Source organism: Apodemus sylvaticus, chromosome 3, assembly GCF_947179515.1.
Source record: "Apodemus sylvaticus chromosome 3, mApoSyl1.1, whole genome shotgun sequence".
Classification (NCBI taxonomy): Eukaryota; Metazoa; Chordata; class Mammalia; order Rodentia; family Muridae; genus Apodemus; species Apodemus sylvaticus.
In genome coordinates this window covers 18,460,384-18,482,085 of record NC_067474.1, presented here as the reverse complement: position 1 = coordinate 18,482,085, position 21,702 = coordinate 18,460,384, and positions in this window count along the sequence as shown.

Here is a 21,702-nt window from a genome sequence, read left to right as displayed (position 1 = left end):
GGCCAAGAGAAACTGCAAGTGGCAAGGGGTCTTATAGCTGAGGAATAACTTAGTATATAGTGTTAGATCTGCCCAACCTAGGCATATAGCTTATAATTGTAGCAACCGCATTGTGTGTTTATTATATGGGCTTATTGGAGTTGGAAACTCCAACAACAGCTGATCAAATGGATTAGTGGTAATAAAAAGAAGTTAGTGTGGCTATAGAAGACAGATAAGGTAAAGTAGGGCTGGAGTTGGATCTGCAAAGGAGACCATATCAGGACAGACTTGGAGCCAGATAGAAAATTCATCTCTTTTTTAAGGCAGCAGAAGAACACTAAGTGATCACTCAGTGGACTGATGAAGTAATAAATGTCTTGGATCTGGTAAATATGTGTAGTGAAATTGTGACAAATGATGACAAATCACCAGGGAGGTTGACTGGCATACCTAAAGTCCTGCATGTGGATAAGGGTGCTGAAGCTGGAACCCAATCATCCAACACTAGCTATAGAAGCAAGGAAAGATTAGAGATAAAGTACCACATCCTAAAACACAACTTCTTCATTCTATGGGCTTTGGGAATGAGATGGCCAGGTTCGAAGACAAAATTAGACAGAAATAAAACGCATGCATTTATAAGCTTCATATCAACTCTTCCAAAATAATTGTATTAAGCACATAGCCCACACAGTGCCTCTGGGTTTTAATCTTTGTGATAGCACACAAACTGCCACATCAATATACAATGCTTTATTTAGCATATGGTTTCACTTGGTTCGTATGACTTCCTGTGTCTTCGTAGAAGTCTTTTACCTTTGATAAGTAGGAAAACTAAGACTTGTTTCTGGTCAAAGAACCAAAAACAATGGACGAATCTAGATTATTGTTTCCAGAGTCCATTTTTTCCTACTAAAGCCTACATACCATTCCTTCTCCACAGTTGTAAGTCTACTCTTTAAGGTGATGCCTCATATGTTAATAGTATACAAGGGTTTACAGGGGAATATGCTGGTGGCATCTCTACGTTAGAAGTTGGCTTAATTTTTGCAAAGAGTATCTTACTTGATTTTTTTGAAATAGCCTTTTTAAGATAAGGGCTAACATTATTCAAGTTTTACAGATAAAGAAATAAAGAAGTTTTACAGATAAAGAAATAAAAAAAATCAGAGAGACTCACTAGCTTCGAGACCGTGCAGTAGGGAAGTAACAGAAAGTGGGTTGAAGTCCACCCCCAGCCTCAGACTTTAACCATGACTCATTTGTCTCCTGTCTTGGGAGTCTGTAGCTCTCACATGTCCCTCTATTGATCTGCATCAGTAATCTGACTTAAGACAAGCTTAGTGGGCACGAGCACTTTCTGACTCCATGTTTGTGTTGTCTTCATTGCTCACGTGGCAGCTCAGTCTGGGATTGTATTTTTACACTTTGGGTTTTCTAGAAACCCAGAATACAAGGATAATGAGCATTCACCTCCAAACAAAACAAAACAAGGCAGCAAGATTTTTATTTTCAAACAGCATCTCCTTCCACAGTTGACGGAAGTTCATTTGAAAGTTCTTACATTTAACTACATAGGATAAGGCCTCACCTTGGGGCCTCAGGGGAAGCTTTTCTGTGCTCAGACAGAATGTGGTAAATGTCTTGAGTTTTGGTTAATTTATTAAAAATGTTTAATCAAAATATAACTACATCACTTCCTTATTCCCTTTTCTCCCTCAAACTCCTCCCAAGTTCCCTGCCTCCACCTCCTACCACTCCTTAAATTCATAGCCTATTTTATTGTTGTTGTTTCATATATTCATAAATACATAAATGCATCCTACTGAGTCCATTTAGTGTGGCTTGCTTGTTTATGATTTCAAGGCTGACCACCTTGCATTAAATAACTATAAGGAGTCAGTTCCTGAGAGAGGCTCCTTTTTCCTCTCTTGGCAGTCAGCAGTTGCCTGTCCTTTGTCTAGGTGTGGGACCCGATGGCATTTTCTGATTGGTTCTTAGAACAATCTATTACATTGACGTCATTCAGAACTTTAGGCAGCCATCTTTAGGAGACACGGTCTTACAGACTATCCTGGTCCTCTGGCTCTTCCAATCTTTCTGCCCTCTCTTCTATACTGTTTCTGGAGCCATCAGTACAGACATTGTGCTGCAGATATATCATTTGACAGCTTCCAAAAAAAAAGTATCTACTGCTCATTGCTGTGAGTACTAACTGTCAATAGAATGCCGTTTCTAAGTCTTTTTTTTAATTAGATATATCTTTTATTTACATTTCAAATGATTTCCCCTTTTCTGGCCCCCCTACTCCTGGAAAGTCACATAAGCTCCCTTCCCTCCCCCTGTTCTACCATACACCCCTTCCCACTTCCCTGTTGGTTCTAATTCAGACTAGTTGTATTTGGAGCACAGTGAATGGCCATTATGAGGTTAGGAGCAATATAATTTCAGAAGTGAGAACATTTCTTATGAGCAAATCAATATAAAAAGGGAGTCTCTTTTCAATAGAGTAATTAGGTGACAAACCACTTATCTAAACAAGGAAATTTCATAGTGAATGGGATACTATTAAAGGCTAAAATAAACAGACAATACAAATGATGTGTAAGATCACCCTTGCTTGATGAAGAGTGAGACACAGAAAAAGCCACATCAAAATAAATGTGAATGATTACAGGAAGTGTGGGAGGGGAAAGGGATTGTAAGAAACAAGACCATGGCACTCACTCTGAGCGCTGAGTGTGAGGAGAGTCACACAGGGAAGATGTACACGGGCAAAGACCAAACAGGGATGTCTGTATGGAACAATACACTTGACCAGAAGCCATTGATGTTTAAGCTTGAAGCATTCCAGGATCTTAATATATGCTCTGTATTTTGTAAAATTACCAAAATAAGGATTCTCTGTATTTTACAGAAAAAGAAAGCCTCTACCACTTTGCATGAGTGCTCATCCATGCTACCTGTATGCATTCCTGCCTGCAGGAATGAGCAAGATGCATGTCTGCCACTTGGATCCCTGAGTATCAGCGGAAAGCACTGTACCCTGCACTTTCAAGGGAAGGTTAAAGAGTGATTCAAGAGTGCGCATCACAGCTTAACACATTCTTAACATTGCTGGCCTGCCCAAAAGCCTGGACCCTGGCTGTTAGGTTTTGCTGTTTGTGTGCAGTACAGATAAACAAACTGTAGACTTCATACATGGGCAAATTCTCCACCACTGAGGTACAGCCAGGCTTAGCTCAGCTTTGAAAGTGCTCACTTAGCTCGACAGACTAAAGCAGGTTTTCACCAGTGTTATGTATCAATCCACAGCCTTTCTTCTGCTTTTCCAAATCAACCCCTTCCTGTGCCCTCTGCTACAACCACAGTCACATCCTGAATGAAGAACAGAAGGTGAAGAGGTCAAAGAGTTGGATCTTTCTGGAACAGGTGTTGAGATTCTCCAGGACCAAATGCCAGCTCGTGCTGAGGCACCTGCAAAGCCCTGTCTACCATCTGCCTCTTCCTTAAGCTGAACCCAGGGAGCGGGGAAGGTAACATCTTCCTCAGAACAAGGCAGCTCTGAGAGCTGAGTGGGAGGATTTAGTGACAACCACATAATGTCTGTCACCTTTTGAAAAACTGGAATGAGGAAATCCAAAAGTCAAGTTGAAAGAAGACAAATTAGGTCAATTAAGATTTGACACATTGCTGAATACCTGCTGATGAGAAAAGAATTTCTTTTAACTTTCTTATTGTCTTTTTGCATAACACATTTTTAAAAATCACAAAACATTTTTATAAAAGCACGAACAGTATCTTAAAAAAAAAAGAAAGAAAAAACTCTTGCTCTGACATGAAAAGAGGCATGTGAGGGGTACTTTTTAAAAGTTGTAGCAGCTCAGTCTTGAGACTGTTGTTGTTGTTGTAATTAGTTAGTTAGTTAGTTAGCTAGCTAGCTAGCTAGCTAGTCTGCTGTTTTGAACATTTTTGTGAAGCTTTAAGTTATTCAGATGGAAGCAGACAGCACACAGAGCCAGGCCACCATTGAGACCTGTCACTGTTGTCAGAACTCTCAGGACACAACTGCAGACAGTCCAGAGATGGAACAGAGCAGCAGAGACACAGAAAGGCTCCCCAATTTGAACAACTTCCTACAAGACTAAATTACAATTGTTTTCAGGGAAACAGACTGAAGCACACTCTGCCATCTATCACAAAGCCACATAGATAGCTACAGAGCTTTGTAAACCTGATTGAACATTATTCAATAACGCAAAGATCAGGTAGAGATGACCAGTGATGGTCTCAGGAACATTCATGAAAACCTACACAGGACGGAAGAGAGGGCTCACAGACACCGTAGGTGCATGCCCACTTCCAAGCCACAACCTTACATTGGCTCGTGGCCGTAGACTGCAGACCAGTTTCAATGTGGACACTGCTGATTCCATGCATATTCCTTCATATCTCTAGTACTCAATTTGCTGTGTTTCATGAAACCAATTTGAACCTAAAATATCCTATGTAATATTAGGGAAGTGTTAGAGAGATGTGTTCTGGTTTTGATAAGTTTGAAAATAAACCTTTCTTTTCCAAGTTAACTCATTTACTAGATGAACATGTTTTGCATAAAACATGTGGAAAGTTGATGATTAAATGAGTAACTGCCTCGAAGCTTCTGAAAATGGTGTATTTGAATGTTGACAGTTAAACACATTTTCATACGAACTACGGCAATTCTAAGACCTGAATTTCCAATCGTAAACTATTATCTTCTGAATTTACATTTGTCTTTTTCAAGTTCCATCCTTGAAAAGAAAGACGAGAGATCTATGACCAGAGAAATTGGCAAAAGCCTACAAGAAAACAATTTAAAGTTAGGTAGATTTAAACATGTGCTTCTGGAAGTAATTCTTATATCTAAAACAGAAACATTTTAAATTATTATAAAAAGAATATTCTCTTTATTCCTATGAAGGAAAGCAATGAACATAACCTAAAGATTAAGTGGGAACATTTTATATATATATATACTCCTAAAAATTACACAGATTACTAAAATGAATGGAATGGCATGTAACACACATTGGCAGGAAAAACCCAGAGCTCTAAGGTGTCACTTCTCCCTAAATTGATTTTATGCTTGGTTGAACTCTGTGAAGAATCAATAGATGATTTTACCCAGAGCTAAACAAAGGGCCCACAATTAAAAAAAAAACAAAAAACAAAAAACAAAAACAATCAAGAATGCTATATAAACCCCAGGAAGAAGCACAATGGGTCCTGTAAGTTAAAAATAATTTAACATATATAAAATAATACTATGAACCCTTTTGTCTATATAAATGAAAACATTTATGTAACTGGAGTTGTTTATTTGCATATAAATACTCAAAAAGACAAATGGAACACAATAAAAAATAAGAAACTGTTGTATTGTATGTGAAGCAAGTTATGAGTGGCACAGAGCCTTGGGTCAGTGGAGAGAGCACAGGCTCTCTTTATATGATACTGCAATAACTTTTGTGAAAAACTCTCTGTGTGTTTCTTTGTTTGTTATGGGATGTATTTTTACAATAGACTCATGGAAAACTCAAGGTAGATTAGAAATTAAGTGTTAAAAAATACACATTAAAAAAAGAAGAAAATGAGGCAAATTTCTTCATTACCTCAATACAGGTAAGATTTCTTAATTGGCAACCATAAACCAAACAATAAAACTAAATATTGATAAATTCATCAAGATAGAAGACAGCTGTCAGATCAAGGCCACATGTTGTTTAACTTCAGCGGAAAAGATGCTGAGGCCCAATGTCTGAGGAGCTCCTATAAACAGAGAGGAAAAAAAGATAGAAAGTGAACCAAAGGTCACATTAGAAAATTAGAAAAACAAGTTAGAAGCCAGCATGCTCTGGATAGTTGATCAGGTAGGTCAAGCAGTGGGTCAGGAAGATCGTAGGCACAAGTTCAATACCAAGCTCCAGGAGAGCCTACCATACCCACTGAGACCCTGCCCCCAGCCCAGAAAAGGAGAACAACAAAATGTCCTTTAAACCAACACGCGCGCCCCCGTCCTTGCTCATAGAAATATGCTAAAATCCATTCTTCCCCTAGGTTGGTCAAAACGCAAGCGCTCGTCAGAATAACAACTGGTCCGCTCTTCTCTTCCTTGTCCCATCAGCAACCACGAGATGTGCAAACTGAGCAAAATAAACAAGTATGAAGAGCTGTGGAAATATGTTCAACAGCTTTATAAACCACATAAATGTTCTCTGATGTAAGGAAGAATGCAAACTTGGTAAATAAAACCTTGATTAACTGTACGCTGAATTCTCCGCTTAAGTCTAAGCCTTTGCTTAACTTTCAATTTAATAAGTAATAAAGTCAATCCAGATGAATTTTGCCTTTCTTTAGCCAATGAACATTGGTTATCTACTGTGATCCAGGTCTCATCTCCAGACATTTCCCCAACCACACATTTTCACAAGCATTAAAGTCCAAGTGGGAGATCCCAGTGTGCAACATGACAGATCAGACCCTAGCCCATCATGAGGCTAGGCATCCTTAAGTCATACCAGGTTGCAGTCCGGTCAGCAGATATTCCTGAAAAAAAATGGTTTAAAGCTTGTGGGGAAATATTGCATTGTCAAATTCGCCACTGGCTGTTTTCGTGCTTTGGCGGCCCCTGCGTTTGTGATGGAACAGTCCTTACTGTCTCTGTTCCTTCCCCGGAATTTTCAGGCTCCTCCTGTTGGCCTTCAGCCCTGTCTGAAGCAGGACAGCATAAAAGGTAACTGTGAAAGAAAATGTCACACATATAAGCATCCTACCTCAGCAGGACAGTTGGAAGCACAAGGGGACAGCTTCGCGAAATGTGCCCTTCATAATTCAACCCGGTACGCTCGAATCAGAGCTTGGCAGGATAATTGCCTTTTTTTTTTTTTTTTGGACACTTAAAAGCAAAGTACCCAGATCTGTTAATAGAAGATCAGGTGTTTGGACCTTTCAAAATATTATTCATAGCAACTAAAACCGCTCTGGGAGCGGCGCTGCAGACAATGTGGAACCCGTTAGACCACACTGTGAGATGGAACTGACAGGCAAGGCCTGGAAAGCAACTACCAACTGCATATAACAGTGCGGCTCCCAGAGTCCCCGCGAGCCTCCCGGGAGGCTGGCAGAGTCCAACACATGGTCTAGCAATGAGCAGGAAGGAATGGCTCTTGCACGTGACCCGAGGAGCGCTTGGGCACAGACAGCGCCTTCCTGTGTGCTGATATCGTCAGTATTTCTTGTGTTTTCCTGCTTGAAGTCTTTGTCATGTGTTACTGCCTTGGGGTGTTACCTCACCATCGCAGCCTTGCTGGGCTCTCTGCAGCTGAGAATAGAAGCCTTATTCTCACCTACACATTACCCACATTTGCCCTCGACATCTCTCACCTGGGCTATCATCTCTGCCTATTCTGGGTGTGTGTAACAGCGAGCGTATTTTCAAACATCTCCTTGTGCTGTGGACCCACAATAGCTGCAAGAAAGAGACTGCAGACTCAGACAGAGGGATGGGAACAAAACCTTGTCGCTTTTCCACCAGGAATAAAAAAATCCCAGACAGTCCTGTGGTGAACTGAACCCAAACAAATCCTTTCAAAATACATTTCATTTTTTTAAGGTTGTAATTTTTAAAAGTAATAATAACCCCTGGTTTCCTCGTGGGGCTCATTCACAGCCATCAAAAATTCGTTTCCAGGGCTTTTGTGCAGCAAGAGGCAAGATGTGCTTACATTAAAAATATTGTTGCACTCCAGGGGACGCTGTGAAGCAGCTCGCTCGGAGAGCCATTTGGCTCCATCCACCTCATAGAGTCTCAGTTTCCCACCTCTGCCTCTGATGAAAGACATCGGCCTGTTTCCTCCTTACCGTCTGAACAGGACATGGGTGGCGGGGCGTCCTTGTGATCCAGGGTCAGACTCCTTCCTGAATTCCCCACTGCCACCTTGCCTGGGAGGCACTAGACTGATTTCCATAAAAGCGAGCTGGCACTTTCCTCTCATTTATTTTTTCAAAGTACCTTATGATTTTTATTCCCTGTTCCTATGTGTTTACTGCCCCAGGTTTAACTGGGCAGGGAAGCTGCAGTGCTTGGTGGTGTTTGAGTCAGGCACCAAGAGAGAATGCAAACATCTACAGTCTAAACTCAGGCAGCTACGGTACCAAAACAGAGGTGAGGGAGGACTGTGGAAGGTCCAGCCCATCCCAGCCATCGATCACTGGGGCCAGAGATGAGAAGCAACTCCGGAAGGCCACCGCTTCAGTGCACCCTTCATCAGCAGACACAGGGCTCCTTCCGAGACATCATAACCGTTCTGAAGAACGTGTTTGTGATCTTCCTTATGCGGATGCCTTTCGCTAAGGTGCTAATGCTTTATTTAATTAATTAAGAGGTGCTCAGTACAAGAGATAGCTGGCACTGCGGTGGCTAAGCCCTCTCAGGGCACGATGGTCAGGCTGCACAGCAAACACAAAGGTGAAGCCAAGAGGAAGTTTCACGTATGCCAGACCTTCCCGATCCGACGTGTATTTTTAGGCCCTCCAGAGGGCCCGGAAAAATGAAATGGCAATCAATGCCCATATATGTCTTGGAGAGAGAATGTATATTAAGGTTCATTTTCATTGAATTACCTTTTAAACAAGGGCAGTAAAATAACTGCCAGGCACATAAAATATACTCCTTGGCCTGGGCATTAATTTGCAGATTAAAATTCTAACTGCTCCTAACAGTACACTTACTCTAAATACCTTCCACAGAAATATTCAATAGGTATCAGTCATTTCAGTAAACTTGGGGGTTCATTGAGATTCTAAAGAAACACACTTATATGAAACCAATATTATTCTGCAAAGTATCACTTTGCTTTGTAACAAATAAAAGCAAAGAAATAGACAGTCTTCTATTATTTTCCTTCCATATTATGCTTTCCAGTCAACAACAGAGAATCCGTTCCTACAAATAAATAAACTAGGACTTTGGGGGATGTGATGGTCTGCAGAATACCTACCACTAAAGCCATTGTGAATCTGAGCCCCTAACAGCAAGCCAGATGACAGGAGACCTCCAAAAGCAGCGCTGCCCACCTTCCCTGCTCAAACTGGAGTATCCGGCTCTTTGGATGTGGCTAGGATAATGGCAAGGTTACAAGGAAGGCCTGTCAACAGCTCAGCGGCCACTGCACCTTTCCATCCTCCCTCTGTCCCTGTCCTCTAAGGAGATAAGGACTACTGAGTATGCTCGTGACTGGCAAGCCTTGTCCCCTCTATTTCTCTCTCCTCTGGACAACACAGCAGTATCAGCTCCTAAGGAAGTCACAGGATGTGTTCATTCAGTAGTCTCCTTAGCATTTCCATTTCCATGGTTCTCGGCAGTCACTTAGAAAATATGTGGCTCTGTATTCAGTTGTGTGTCTTATGTTTTCTTTCTCACTAGTCCTTGACCATGGCTTTATTTAACTCATTGGCCTCAGTCATCCCAAGGGTACATGATTCTCCCAAGGGTACAAAATGGCTAAGATTCTCTCAAGTGAGACCTGCTACTTCCATGTGCTTCATAAAATATAAGTATGCAAAAAGTACTTGAACGTCAATCTAATTCAGCAAAACTCTTAGTGCCTACTCTGTGAACTATTAAGCATCCAGAAGAAACACTGGATAGATCAGTTCCCAGGAATTCTCCCAGGGTTACATCTCCATGCACAGGTACACTAAAGCAACGTGGAAGGCCTCGGTGGACACCAGTACCAAGATCCTCAGTGTGAAAGAGGAAGAGATAGAATTATGAACCTATACACATGAAGCAAAAACAATCAGTACATGTAAATCAGTTCTATAACTTATGCTTACTAAAGCCTATAAGAGATAGTAAGCCATGGACAAATTAGGGGGATGTTTCTTTCTAAATAGGATCAAGACTCCTTTAGCTAATATGCCATCCAGTGCTTGGGACATGATGTCTCTATGGGTCTGAGGCCTGCATAGTGCCAGAAAACAAAAAAAGGATAGGTGGTTCTGCTAAGATTCTGAAAGAGCAAACACAAGACAAGCCCCACGGGTAACACATCAGACCAAAGAAGCAGACTTGTGGCAAATGAGTCTTTGACGTTCTGATTCAACGCCACAGCTTCTCTTTTCTCTTGCTTTTATAGAAATTGCAATAAAGGGACTGGTTGGCTCTCTTTGCTTTCAAGTATATTTAAATGCATGAGACTAAGCTCTTTACACAAGAGTTCCTGCTTATAATTGCAAAAGGTAATGACATGATTAGAAATCAGAGCGCTACAGCTCTTGAGAAGTGACTGTTCAAGGCAATAGTAGCTAAAAACTTTTTTGGTGGAAGAGTGGGAGAACTTTATAATAGACGGATCAGATTCCATCCCAATCAATTTTAACACTTCTAGAAATAGGACTGTCAAGTGTCACCTGCCATGATACAGTCCAAACGCACACATATCCCTAGCAACGAATTCTTGCCAAACCTTCAATTCATACCAATCAAGCCTCTGGTTAAAGTTTCTCACTTGCAGAGGATAATATGGACCAAAAAAAAATATGTTGAAGACCACCTCAAGGGTAGGTCATCCAATGTGCAATACAGGAAAGTCAAGAGAAAATTACTTCAGTTCTTTAGCTCATTAATATTAGAACAAAAGAAGATTGGAAAAATGTAAAATGCTAAAGAAAAATATCTTTAAAAGCCATGCCCCAGACGCTATACAGTCTAGAAATAGGACTTCCAGGTGTCACCTGCCGTGACGTGATCTGAATGCATACATACCCCTAGCAACATATTCTTTATTAGAATTATATATTCGAATCACACTTTATTGTGATTCTAATATGGGGTCCTACTGTCAAATGTAACCTGTTTGAGAAAACATAGACCAAGGATGAGATGATATTAGGAAACTGGTTATATTAAGTATGACAATTACATTTTCACAGAAATATTAGCAGAAGAAATCAATACATTGGATTTTTAAATGCTTAGCAATTTTGAAAAAGAATATTAAAACAATAAAATACTAGTAGGGGCAGAGAGTGGATATCATGCATGTGAAAGTTCACTTATATATCATCCTATTTTGTACATGACTGCGCATTCCCACAGTAAAAACCCAACTAACAGCAGGCACATGTCATGGGGCACCTGTGCAAGGCAGATGTTTTATTCTACAGTAATTTCTATGGCAGCACAAGCACCACTCCAAAATTATTTGGCATCTGAGACTCAACAGATGCACAGAGGAACAAACTAAGGTTGAGAGTCTAAACCTGGGTCCCATGCATCCATCTCCTTCCCCTAGAACATCTGCATGATCTGGAGCAAATTGTTTGTTTACATGCTTGTGCATTTGTTTCTTTGTTTGCTTGTTTCACCTTTGTGTAAATAATAAAAGGGTTTAACTAAACTTTTTTTCCCTCAGTGCCAGCCTCACAGGGTCTCCATATTATAGAAGATAACACCTGATGTAGCTCTTGAGGGTCACTCTACAGTGTTGAATTCCAGCACTACAAAGTTGTAGGTGTCTCAGATATTTGTGAGAGAATTTCTTTTTTGATGATACCTATATGATATCTAGCATATTGTAATCCTGGTAAACCATTAAACAACAGCAAAGTCATTTTAAATGCTAATTGCGGAAATAGAAATGTCGCTCAATAACCTGACTGTCCTAGTGCTGCCCAGATAACACAGAAGTCAAAATCACGAACTTGCTTTCTCACATGTTTCTTACAAATGTTGGAAGAAGCACTTGAAGAATCTAAAACATTGTCTGCATCCAGGAAGAAACCAAACAATCCTAACAAGTAAACCGAAGGGCTTCAATCATAGAGCCAAGAGGCTGCTTAAGGATCTGTGAGGCAGAAACCAAACCCAAGAAAGGCACGGAAGAGAACAAAAGCAAACAGGAAGTAAGGCTCAATTTTGGGGGATGCATAGCCCCGGTGAACCTGGAATCTCTATTCAGCATTTTGGGACCTGTGACTGCTGACCTTCTGGCCCCCGGCATCTTACTTCAGTCCCCGTGGAGGAATGCCTCCTCCACTGACAAAATGCCTGTCACACAAGCATAAAGTCTTGAACTTGGCCACTCGGGAACCATGCAAAAACCAGGCATGGGATCTTAACCCCATAGCAGTCTAGGGAGCTGATAGATCTACAGAACTTTCTAGCCACCCAATCTAATCAATCAGTGAGTTCTGCATTCAGTAAGAGTCACTGCTTCAAAATAAAGATGGAGAAAGAGAGAAAGCTACCCAATATGGGCTGCTAGCCTCTACATATGGAAGCCCACATCTGCTCACACACACACACACACATACACACACATACACAAAGACACATACACACAACATATACACACCTGCATACACAAATGCACACAACTTACAGACAAATAAAATTTCAAGTAGAAATAGAGCTAAGTTTATTAACAGAAAAATTAATTGTCAAGTACTGGTACCAGAGAAATCATTCTAAGAGACGTTCTGAGAGAGGAAGGCACCAAGAGAGACTTGCAAGTTCTGTCATTATGTTCCTTTTCCTTTTTAACTGTCTAGAAGTATTTCACAGTCATGGAAGCCCCAGGCCATTAAACTGACTTCAGTTTGATCTATGTAGACCTACTGATGTTGATGCCAAGATGATGCAAGGCCTGCAGTGACTGAGATACTGAGAATCTTGGTAGCCCCAAAGCACAGGGAACTTACTGATCACCAGCTACATATGACTCTAGTCCATCCTATCAGGGAACCATAGCAAACTTGCCATCCAGATCACAGGAACCTGACTGACTGTGATCTGAGTTTTGCAGAGGAATACAGTGTCTTACAGATAATACACAGTTGGTATGTGGCGAGCAAATAACAAAATAAAACTGAAAATCTTTATTTTTTTTTCTTATCGTGACCTAAAAACTGGGATGAAATAGCTGGACACAAAAGAGATACACATTGCTTTTCTTTTTTGCCTTGAAGTTGAAAATCGGGGTGTCAAGATGAGGATGGGGTGTGGCAATTTCTCTCCAATTAACAGCCCTACATTCTCCACACTGAGGTCCAAATGGATTGTAGAGTCACTGTCCATGGGGACGAGCTTTTCAGTGCTACATATGACTATGGAACAAACTGTCATGGAAGGCATCTGGTTCACTATAATATTAGCTAAGGCACTGAAACACTTTTTCAGCTTTAATATAAAATATCAATAACATTAGCTATAAATCAATGTAGGTAAAACATAATTCAGGGAGTCTGCAAGAAGTCGTCTGGTTCTTGTCTGCCTGCTAAAGAAGGCTGCAAACACTTCCTGTCTTCAAGACAGCAGGCAGCATCATTTTCCATCCTCAGTGAAGCACAAGGACTTCAGATAAACACATTACAAGACCCCAGTCAGGAGCGAAATCCAACTCCTCCATGGGAGGCCTTGGTGTTCTCAATCTCAGGAACTTTCAGAAGTTGGCAGGCCATGTCTTTACACTTTTTCTTTCTTATTTCTAGCTGACGCTGCTAGGGGGAATAAAAGCTGTCTTCATGTGGAGAAACTCACAGGACAGGTAGGAAAAAAATAAAATGGTGGCCAAATTAATCTTGATACTAATCTCTGGGTTCTTTATGGTGGACCAGAAATTGCAAGCCAGCATTCAAACCACTAGATGGGCTTTGGGCAAGATTAAAAAAGACTAAGGAACAAGCAAAGCTGGGAAACAGAGGCAAGTCGTGATGTCAGGTGTCTCCACCTAACGACAAAGACAAGGTTAGGTAGCCTCGGGATGTGGAGCCATGGTTCTCCTGACTAACAGAAGAAGGCAGCAGACAGGGAGCCTTGGGAGGTGTGGGTGTGGACAGGAAAACATGAGAGGTGATAACACAGCTCTGGGTGCCTGTGAACAAGGAGGCTACAAGCAAAGAGGGGGAAACCTGGGTCAAATATGAAAGCTTTGTTTATAGCAGGAAAAGCTTTAAGGTTGTCATGTGATTGTTGTGTGACAGCCATGGGCCCACTGACTCTTCACACTGGATAAATATTCCCTTCAGTTCCCACGAGAAGCACATTCTTTTTTTTTCATTTTATTATTATTATTATTATTATTGAATTTATTCTTCATTTGCATTCCAAAGGTTATACCCCTTCCCGGTTTCCCCCTCCCTGAAAACTCCCAACCCATCTTCCCACACCGTGCCTCCAGGAATATGCTCCTCCACCCAACCCACTCCCGACCCCCACTGATTTCCCCACACTGGGGTCTCTATTGAACCTTCACAGGACCAAGGACATCTCCTCACACTGATGCCTGACAAGGCATTCCTCCGCCACTCTTTTGGCTGGAACCATGTGTTCCCCTTGGTTGATGGCTTAGTCCCTGGGAGCCCTCGTGTGTCTGGTTGGACAAACATCGTCGTTCTTCCCATGGGGGTGCAACACCCTCTCCTTGCTCTTCTAGTCCACCCTCCAACTCCTCCATTGTGAGCCCCGCACTCAGTCCAATAGTTGTCTGCTAGTATTCACCCCTGTATCTGAAAGGCTCTGGCAGGGCCCTTCCAAAAGACAACCATAACAGGCTCTTTTTGGTAGATACTTCTTGTCATCCTCCTAGGCATATACCCAGCAGAAGCTCCAACATGTAGTAAAAACACATGCTCCACTATGTTCATAGCAGCCTTATTTATAATAGCCAGAAGCTGGAAAGAACCCAGATGTCCTTCAACAGAGGAATGGATAAAGAAATTGTGCTATATATACACACAATGGAGTATTATTCAGCTATTAAAAACAATGAATTCATGAAATTCATAGGCAAATGGATGGAACTAGAAAGTGTCATCCTGAGTGAGGTAACCCAATCGCAAAAGAACACAAATGGTATGCACTCACTGAGAAGTGGATGTTAGCCCAAAAGCTCAAAATAAACAAGTTACAATTCACAGACCACAGGAAGCTCAAGAATAAGGAAGACCAAAGTGGGGGTGCTTTGGTTCCTCTGAGAAAGGGAACAAAATATTCACAAGAACAACTATGGAGACAAAATGTGGAGCAAAGACTGAAGGGAAGGCCACCCAGAGACTGTCCCACCTGGGGATTCATCCTATAAACAGAGAAGTACATTCTTTTAGGTCTCTGCCCTGCAAGCGCACAGAATAAAACAGAGCAGCTGCATCTTACTGTGTTCTCTTATGTCCAACAGGTGGCATCATCCTGAACCTCTGAATACTGGTGACATCAGCCTCTCGGCTAGCCAAGCCTCGCACATGTTCCAAATAACAGTCTTCTTTGACTTGGTTCAGCTTCCTATAAACAAAAATTAAAGCAGCATTTGGTTAGCAATTGGAAACGTGTATCAAAGGGGGTAAGCTTAACTCAGAACAGGTTTTCCTAGCCATCTCCACTGTGCATATGTAGGAAGAATGTATCCTTTATTTGTAGCAATGCAAATGCCAGTGATTATAAACATGTGTCTCACAGCTTTCCCAGCTTGTTCTTGTCCTTGAAGGATAAGTCTCCGGAAGAATCCAGGAGAGATTCTGGAACTCACATCCGCTTTGGTGTGAAACACAGAGATCTGAAGGGTAGACATCAGACAGACACTGCAAAGTTCGACAAGAATAACTCTTCACGGAGACACAGGGATCTCTTGTCCTACAGCTCATGCTGTGGCATATAGTAAATGCATACCTTCATTTGAGAGCAGGGGTGCTTCAAGATGTAAATAACTGAGGGGAGGAATGTCATCAATCCAGTGACAAATAGCCTGCCACACAAGTGAGGACTTGAACATGGCCACTTGGGAACCATGAAAGAAACTGGCATGGGGGTTTAAGCCTGCAGCATTCTAGGGAGGTGACAGACAGCACTCCAGAGCTGGCTGACCAGCCAGTCTAACCAGTCTGTGAATTCTGAATTCAGTGAGAGTCACTGCATCAAAGTAAAAGGGGAAAGAGAAAGACACACATGACATGGGACTCTAGGCTCTCTATATAAAAGCACACATGTGCACACACACACACACACATACACACACACAAATAAAATTCCAAAGTGGAAATAGAGTTAAGTTTATTAGTAGAAAGATTAAATTCTCAAGTACTGGTACCAGAAAAATCATTCTGAGAAGAGACACTCTGAGGGAGAATGGCCAGGAGAGACTTCCAAGCTCTGTCATTATAGCCCTTCTTTCCTGCCAGCTGACTAGAAGTATTTCACATTGTGCTTCCCAAACATTACGCTTTATGCAAAAAAGACATTTCTTTTAAAGGGGAAACACTCACATCACTCTATCAAAAATTATGTACAAAAAAAAAATGAAAAGTTATGGCTTAGAGATGTTTCTGAGTCCCTGTCATTGAACAGCATGTCTGCCTTTTGTTTTGCTCTGTTTTGTTTTATTTTTACTAAACCACGTGTAACTGTAAACTCAAAGACCTGTGAAAGTGTTCCTTGTGGAGGTACCTGTGTGAGAAATGTGGGATTACTCTGCATATTGAAGGGGCTTCCCTTTGTACTGTTCCTTTTATGTGGCTGAAGTGAAAAACATTTGGGTTCTTCTTCAGCCCTCATATTCCACACACTTTTGTTTGTGATGTTGCCTGATTGTCCGAAGCTCCTGTTCCACCATTTCAAATCTACCAGCATCCTCAGCATCTGACTCAGACTCCCAGAAATCTTTCTCCAATTTCCCATTTCCTCCACACCTCTGTGGACTTACTGTGCTGGGTCATGGGGTAGGGAATATATGGTATTTTCTATGAAGACTTACCTCTTCCTTGTCATGTTTATGCCTTGTAATCTGAGAGAAGACCCTTTCGAGACACATTCCCACCCCATGCCTCACTTAGGCAAATGCCTAAGAGGTAGTTGCTCATAAAAGAAGTAGTTTTCTGTTCTCTACAAGCCTCCAAGTACACAGTACACAGTGGAGCAAATGTGAAATTATTCAAATAGCTCCTCATCAATTACATTATGGCAGGCTCAGTAAAACACAGCCAGAGATGAACACCTGGGCTCACTTAGTGATGCTGATAGCAAATGAAGAAGTGGTTTGTCTTGGGGGCAGGAATGGAAGGAGGAAAAAAGAAGACAGGTGATGTTAGGCAACTGTCTACCATCCAAACCTTCCAAAAGGAAGCTTTTGGAGGTCTTCTCTTACCATCGCTGAGTTATATATTTATATATATAACTTCAGCCTTTGGAAAAACAGTCCGGTGGTTATTTGAAATCCCTGGAGTGAAAATAAATAGCACAAAATCCTAGAGACTGAATTCTATGCTCACTTTTAGTCAAAGCTAGAGTCATCATGGAGGCTAGGTTTCTGTCAATATGATGGATCATATTTCTGCTAAAATAAATAAAATACCTAGTGAATTTTGTATTTAAGCTTATTTTCGCAGGGCTAGGAGATGGCTCAGTTAGTAAAGTGTCTGCTATATAAACATGAGGAACTAAATTCAGAATCCCAGAACAGCCAGAGAAGTTTCACCCATAACCCTAGGGTTACAGTATTTAGAACACTGGGCACAGATGATTTTTAACCAAGACTTGAGCAAGAAGAGGAGGCAGGTGCTACTTGTAGAATGGGCTTAGAATGGAATCAATTTAAAATATGGGTGTCCTGATGCCAAAAAAAAAAAAATAGAATATTGCTGTCAGTTGGTATTGGCAGAAAAAATTCTGCACCTATACTTAACAGGTGCATGAACACACACACACACACACACACACACACACACACACACACACCATTCTGCACATCAACCTTTGAAAGCATTGGGACTGTCATTTTATACCTAGGTCTTGAAGGAGAGATAATACCACCTGTAGACCTGTACTCAGTACATTTGTAGTTTATGCTATCCTCGTAACATAGAATCTCAAAGCCAACAAATAAACATAAACCTTCCAGGACTGCTGATTCTCAATACAGACTCCAACAGCAAATAGTACAGAATTTCTCCATAATGGCGTTTCACAGGCCACAGCACCCTAATGAAAAAATACGTACATGCATACATACATACCTTCCTCTGTAAAACACCAATTCATAACTTTAAAAGAACTGTATAGTATGATAAGAAATAAGCATCATAATGAGACATTTCATGAAACATAGACCACAACCAAAGGACTCAAATTCTCTGAATGGGCTTTCAAAAAGGTTCAAGACAGTTAAAGAATAGAAAGAAAGAAAGAAAGAAAGAAAGAAAGAAAGAAAGAAAGAAAGAAAGAAAGAAAGAAAGAAAGAGAGAGAGAGAGAGAGAGAGAGAGAAGGAGGGAGGGAGGGAAGGAGGGAGGGAGGGAGGGGGAGAGAGAGAGAAAGAGAAAGAAAGAAAGAAAGAAAGAAAGAAAGAAAGAAAGAAAGAAAGAAAGGAAGGAAGGAAGGAAGGAAGGAAGGAAGGAAGGAAGGAAGGAAGGAAGGAAGGAAGGAAGGAAGGAAGGAAGGAAGGAAGAAATATGACTAAATCCTTCAGAAACCAAGCAGGACAAGTTGGAAGTAGAATTTGGGGAGACTTGAACTAAAGAGAAATTCTTCAAACAGAAAACAAGTGTGTATGTTCTAACACCAACTCAACAGGTGCAACACAAGGTACTCAGAGGTTAGTAGACAATAGGGAGCAGAAGGTATTTCTCAGTTAGATATGGAAGACTCACCCCAGAGGAGGATGGAGAGCAAATAAAAAGCCACGGCATGTGGAGAGTATGCCAATCCAAAGAGTCGCTGAATATGAAGTAATAGGACCATCAATCCAGAAAACCTGCCACCAAATGTTAGAACAACTGGGAACAGAGATGTTCCTGTTTATATTGTGCCTTTTAAAATTATTGACCAAACCCATTGCCTGAGATTTAGAGAGATTTCTTTTTCCACCTAAAACACGTCTTTCTAGAAATTGGAGGAAAGAAAATATGCTGATCATATTACTTCTAAATGAAGTCAGAAGATATTTAAAGTAAGTTTAGAGGAGGCAAAGGATTCTTTAGAAATAAAAGGCACTAAACATAAAAATGACAAATTGGACTCATTAAAGTAAAAAAAAGGCTCTCTTAAAAGACAGTAAAAAAATTTTTAGAAAGGTTATAGATCAGAAGTAAGTTCTTTCAGAGACTGTTCTAGTGAAGAATGCATGTGCATATTATTTTATAACTCCCCTAATTCAGATTAAAATGCTCATTTTAAACATAGGCAAAATATTCAAATAGAACTCTACAATTTTTAAAACTGACAATACAAAGCCCTTACAAACTAGGCAAACATCGTGGTAGAAATAGAGAACTACACAAATACTTTGAAAGCCCATCTGTCTGTTATTTAAGACCCCATAAGTATCTGAGAAGTAACTCTAGTCCAGAATATTCAGCCAAAATAAATCAAACTGCTGTAGACAACTACTCTCAGACAATTTGTTCAAAACTATTGGGGGGGGGGGAAAGAAGTTAAAAAAAAAGAAAACCGTGACACCCATCACTAGTAAATTACTGTTTGATGTACAGTTCAACGCAGCCCTGCTCAGCAGCATGAAGAATGGTTCAGAAGTGTGTGCCTAGCCTGGATGAACCTGCGAGGCTTTGTACTGAGAGACAGAAACCACAAATAAAAGGCTACATCATATATACAATATCAATGGAAAAGCAGAACTGTAGGACATCAGAGCAGTGACTTCTGTGGGAAGAGGGCATCAGAGAGAGCTAAGTACAAAGGACAGGGCAACTTACAAAGAGATAGAAACCGCCTGCATCTTTACACCATACACATAAGTGCACTTAGCCAGGAAACTTCATTACATGCAAGATATTCTTCAATGAGCTCAGCATTGTTTATGTCTTAGTGGCACATAGTAACTGTACGTTTTTCTGGGGTACAGTAAAATGCTTGAGCACATCTAAATATACATGGCTGAATTAGGGTAATTATCCCTCACCGCCCCCCAACACTTGCAGCATTTGTTTTAATGAGAACACCTCTCACCAGTCAGAATGGCTAAGGTCAAAAACTCAGGAGACAGCAGGTGTTGGCGAGGATGTGGAGAAAGAGGAACACTCCTCCACTGCTGGTGGGATTGCAAGATGGTGCAACCACTTTGGAAATCAGTCTGGCGGTTCCTCAGAGAACTGGGCATGGCACTTCCTGAGGACCCTGTTATACCACTCCTGGGCATATATCCAGAGGATTCCCCGGCATGCAATAAGGACACATGCTCCACTATGTTCACAGCAGCCCTATCTATAATAGCCAGAACCTGGAAAGAACCCAGGTGTCCTTCAATGGAGGAATAGATACAAAAAATGTGGTATATTTACACAATGGAGTACTATTCAGTCATTAGAAACAATGAATTCATGAAATTCTTAGACAAATGGATGGAGCTGGAGAACATCATACTAAGTGAGGTAACCCAGTCTCAAAAAAATCAATCATGGTATGCACTCACTGATAAGTGGATATTAGCCTAGAAACTTTGAATACCCAAGACATAATCCACAAATTAAATGATGTCCAAAAAGAATGGAGGAGTGGCCCCTGGTTCTGGAAAGACTCAGTGCAAGAGTATAGGGGAATTCCAGAACAGGGAAGCGGGAAGGGGTAGATGGAGGAACAGGGGGAGGGAAAAGGGCTTATGGGACTTGCAGGGAGTGGGGACTCAGAAAATGGGAAATCATTTGAAATGTAAATAAAAAAATATATCAATCAATAAAAAAAAAAACACCTCTCTTTTAACTAATTTTAAATATTCTATAAAATACTGTTAACTACAGTCATCATCCTGCTGGAGAGACAGACACCAGCATGTGTAAATAGATTTCATCTCTATGTATTTAATGGACAGCAAAATGTTTATAAAATTAAGGAAAAATTATAACAGTAGGCTTATGCTCAGGTCTCTTATCCTAAGGATGATTTGTTTACTTATAAGTGACATTAGGCTTCAAATTGCTTAAATAATTTGTAAATTTTCTTCTTGAATTATAACACTTTTCCTATAATAAGAAGACTTGTATATATTGCCTTTGTACATATGTGATATATTCAATACTCTACAAATATTAGGATATTTATATAGGAAATATTTACAAATCTCTTCACTAAACAAAATCTTCCTCAAACCTGTAGGGAAGAAAGGAGACATTTAAAAATGAAAGCATTGAAACCTCAGTTTTGCCTCTTGATTTAATAATAGTGGCTTCAGGGTCTATATCTTAATATCTCAGAAGACTCTAGTGGTATAATGTTGGAATGGAAAGGCTCCTGGGTCTCAATGCTTCCCCAATACTGAAGGACAGTAGTCCTATGAGCAGTCAGGAAAGAGACTCCCACACATGAGAGGCAAACCATTCTTCTACAAAGGGCACCCATGACATGTTTTCTGCAAGCTGTGCACATAGGTGAAGAAGACTATTCCATGAGCTCTGGCGCATGATGGTCTCCGGATGTGCAAGATCCATCCAGGTAGCTTCCTTTCCTTACAGTCTACAAACCCCGCAGGTGAGTACATGTATGGTTATCACACTTCTTCCCCAAACCTGCAGGGAGAGGTTCTGGGTCAAGCTTAAATTTGTCTCTTTATTTCACTATGTGTCTCCTTGTTCTCTTTTATTTCATAACTCCTTAACATTTGTCTCCGCTGTCAAATGGTCCAACTGTCACAACATACTCTATAATTCACCCTCAGCCATTTATATAATCAATATCCCTA